The 4,412-nt window shown below is 45.0% G+C and overlaps 1 pseudogene and 1 gene segment (V, D, J or C); both read right to left on the bottom strand.

Annotated features, from left to right (window-relative positions):
- Positions 1-4,412, bottom strand: part of LOC122552337 — a 33,998-nt pseudogene that overhangs the window by 2,645 nt on the left and 26,941 nt on the right.
- LOC122552124 overlaps positions 1,186-4,412 on the bottom strand; it is a 12,463-nt gene continuing 9,236 nt past the window's right edge. Inside the window, exon 3 of the V gene segment in view lies at positions 1,186-1,321.

Below are 4,412 nucleotides of genomic sequence, written 5' to 3'. Positions count from 1 at the left end.
CATACCAATGATTGAGACTCAAATTTAGGAGGATTAACCAGTGAATTCACAGATGAAATGAAAACTGTCATGTTGGTAAGTCATGAATATAATAGCTTTAGATTGGAGGAGGATATACAAGGGTTGGTTGTATGTGAAGAGAAGTTGCAAATGGAAATTATTCTGGATAAATGTAAGGTGATGTAATTCGGCAGAAGAATCTTTGAGGTATGACGTTTTGAATGGTGGAAACCTGGAAAGGCCTGAGGATCTTTGGTGCATGTACCTACCGATCCCCTATAGTACTGTGTCATCTGGATAAAGAGGCTAAAAAAGTGACAGGATATTTGCTTTTATTAGCCTAGGTATTGACAATGAAGATTAGGGAGATGATACTGGAACTTAATAGAACACGAGTTAGGCCATACTGAAGCGTTGTGTGCATGTTATCGAAGAAAGGTGATTACACTGAAGGCAGTATTGATGAGATTTGCCAGGATCTTGCCTGGGTTGGAGGGTTTTAGTTATGAAACTAGATTAGATAGACAGGGGTTTTCCTTGGAGCAGAGGAGAATTATGGAGAAGATTATCATGATGTCTCGAATTATTTTATGCATAGACAGGGTAAACTGGATGAAACCTTTCCCCTTGATGGAGAGATCAATGCCTCAGGGGCATTGGGTGAAGGTAAGGCTAGGAGGTCCCAAGTGGATCTCAGGAGAAAACAAAATCAAACAGAGGGTAGTGTTAGCCTGGAGCTCAGTACCTATAAGTCATGTAGAGACTGAGCCCCTCATAATAAGTATGAAGTATTGAGATGCATCCTTGCAAAGTCAAGTCACACAAGGCAATGGATCATGTGCTGGCACATAAGACTGTGATAGTTAGGTGGCTGTTATTGATAGGCGTGAACTGGATGGATCAAAGGGCCTTTTTCCTGTGCTGTATAAGGTGATTCTGCGAAAACGGTTATAAATAATGCCTTATTAATGTTAATCCCAGATGCTCTGTTTATCTCAATTCCCACAACACGTACCTGGACATGGCATTTCTTTGCTTTTGTGTGACCCACTGTGTTGAACCTCACAGTAGATTTTGCTGGAGCAACCTACCGCTGACTCGGGCAGGGTTAACTGGCTGCTCAGGGTGTAGGTTCCCTTCTTGTTTCTCACTGATGGGTAAGTCTTCAATCCAGTCGTGATTAGCTCCCCACCTTTCTTCCAGGTTACCTTGGTGACGTCAGGGGAATAGTCCATCGCCAAACAACCAAAGATCACAGAACCGGTGTTGTGCTCCTGACAGGAGGAGACCAGGCCATAAAGCGTGGGGGGAGATGGTGTCTCTACAATAGAATGACCAATTGAGCATGTTAGTTTCTGTTAATTTGACCTTATCAGTTACTCAAATGTATCCTCAGCTGTAAACGTTTGCCAGTATGCTCCCGCTGAAGTCGACAGCATAACTGGAGTTTATTTCTGTTTCCTACCAGTTGCTGATCATGATCATTGGTTCCCACTTTAGAAACTTGCCCTCGACCTTGACCTTTGCCATATAATTTAGGAAGAAGAACATCCTGATCACACCCCAGTAACTGTTTGAAGATCTCACCAACTAACACTTTCACTGGATTACTGTGAAAAGCAGAGACGTTTCACAAAATACAAACCAACGAAATGCAGATTCATCGAAATTCTACAGTGTGTGCAAACAGGCCATTTGGCCCAACAAATCCACTCCCACCCTCTGAAAAGTAACGCATCCAGATCCATTCCCGTACCCTATTATGCTGCAGTTAACCCTGACTAATGCACCGAACCTCCCAATCACTGAACACAACATTTGCAATTCCCCCAGCTTGCACATCTTTGGACTGTGGGAGTAAACGCACACAGACATGGGGAGAAAGTGCCAACTCCACACAGACAGTCACCCGAGGCTGGAATGGAACCTGAATCCCTGGCACTGTGAAGCAGCAGCACTAACCACGGAACCAGTGTGCCGCCCCATTAGGTGCCGTGCTGCTGGAAATACCCAACAGCTGGCAGTACCCCCGCAGATAAATCAGAGTGAATCATAGAACATAGAACAGCGCAGTACAGGCCATTCGGCCCTCGATATTACGCTGCCCTGTCATACTAATCTGAAGCCCATCCCACCTATACTATTCCATGTACGTCCACATGCCTGTCCAATGATGATTTAAATGTACTTAAACTTGGTGAATCTACTACCGTTGCAGGCAAAGCATTCCATACCCTTACAACTCAATGAGTAAAGAAACTACCTCTGACATCTGTCTTATACCTATCTCCCCTCACTCTAAAGTTGTGTCCCCTCGTGTTTGCCGTCCCCATACTTGGAAATCAGGTCCAGTGAGCCTTCCTCACTTATCAATGCAAGGCAGAATGTTCTCTCTGGGAGGAAGGTCACTGCTGCAGCAGCACAGGCAGGAGCTGAGCACTGGGACGGGGAGGATGGCTGTCACGGCTGAACTCATGCCAATTGTCTGGAAGTTGAAACTTCTAATTTACAATTATTTGAATTCTGGAGGCCTCTGAAAAATGGAGGACCATTAAGGTTCAGAGACTTTGGAGTGTTACAGATGAGTGTTTACATACATATGATTTGAGAAATGAAAAAGTAATCTTTAGCGTTAATAACTATCAAACTAACACGCAGTTCACCACCAAACCTCATCTTTCAGACTAACCACTGCACTTACTCTGTCCAGACCTAAATTTCCACTCACATGGACAAACCCTCCCCTGCTATACACCCATTCATGCACGGAACCCACAACCCCTATCACACGAAACACATCCAAGGCAATCCATTTTGGTAGTGTAGCTGAGCAGAGAGATCTCGGTGTCCAAGTACATAGATCCCTAAAAGTTACCAGCCAGTTTGATAGAGTTGTTAAGAAGGCATACTTTGTGTTGGCTTTCATCGAGAGAGGGACTAAGTTTCAGAACCACGAGGTTAGGCTGCAGCTGTACAAAACTCTGGTGTGGCCACACTTGGGAGTATTGTGCACAATTCTGGTCACCACATTATAGAAAGAATGTGGAAGCTTTGGAAGAGTTCAGAGGAGGTTTACCAGGATGTTGTCTGGAATGGCGGGAAGGTTTAATAAGGAAAGGATGAGGGTATTGAGGCTGTTTTTGTTTGAGAGAAGAAGGTTGAGAGGTGACTTAATTGAGGCATAAAAGATTAACAGAGGGTGGACAGTGAAAGTCTTTTTCCTTGAATAGTGATGGCTAGCAGGAGAGGATATAGATGACAGATGTCAGAGGTTGTTTCTTTACTCAGAGAGAAGTCGGGGCATGGAACGCACTGCCTGCAACAATAGTACACTCGCCAACTTTAAGGGCATTTAAAAGGTCATTGGATAAACATATGGATGAAATTGGAATAGTGTAGGGTAGATAGGCTTCAGATTGGATCCGTAGGTCAGCGCAACATTGAGGGCTGAAGGGCCTGTACTGCACTGCAATGTTCTATATTCCAGATGGACATATGATCTCAATTCCTTTCACTCATTTACACTTCTGCCACCCTGCACCTGGCCCATGGAGAATCTGGCCCTGACTGGACCTGGCACCATCATTTTTACAACCTCTGACAATAGCCCGCGACCAAAGACATGACCTCAGCCCTTGATCAGTGACCTCTCATCTTACCCAAGTAAACCTGTGCACATTGCATCCGAGCTCCTTTTGCATCTGTGCTTTACAACCTACCATTTTGACAGACTACGAGCTTTGCATTTTTTCAACACGTCCACCTATCACTTCATTACAGTGACCTTCCACCCCTGAAACATCCTGGCACTCTGCCCACCTCTACACTAACCAGCCTGGCCTCCTGGCCACCTCTCCATAAACCAGCATGGTAAAGACAGACTTCCTGCATTTCAGCTCAAACCACCCCTCACCTACCAAGACAATTCGAAAAAATTATCCTGTGACCATTACCATTTACCTTGATGCCACCTTGCCAGATAGTGTGCATACAAGCTTACCCAGCAGCCAGCCAACACCTCACAACCTACCAGGCTAAACTCTCCCACATGCCCAATCTAGCCCCTCACTTGCTCACCACCTCCCAACTTTGAGCCGACTTCACCTTAAAGTCAGTGAGTCATAAAGTCATACAGCACAGAAACAGATCCTTTGATCCAGCTCATCCATGCTGACCAGAGTTCCCAAATTAAGCTAATTCCACTTGCCTGCCTTTGGTCCATATCCATCCAGACCTATCCAGTTCCTGTAGCTGTTCAAATGTCTTCTAAATGTTGGACCTATCTCTGCATTTACCACTTCCTCTGGCAATTCCTTCCAATGTTTTGGACAGTTACAACATCAAGCCCCAACTCCTGCACTCAGCGCTCTGACCAATGAGGGTACATGTGCCAAACGCCTTCAACACACTAG

This window comes from Chiloscyllium plagiosum, chromosome 8 (genome assembly GCF_004010195.1).
Source record: "Chiloscyllium plagiosum isolate BGI_BamShark_2017 chromosome 8, ASM401019v2, whole genome shotgun sequence".
Lineage (NCBI taxonomy): Eukaryota > Metazoa > Chordata > Chondrichthyes > Orectolobiformes > Hemiscylliidae > Chiloscyllium > Chiloscyllium plagiosum.
The sequence above is the reverse complement of the archived record's forward strand: the minus strand, read 5'-3'. Positions and strand labels throughout refer to the sequence as shown.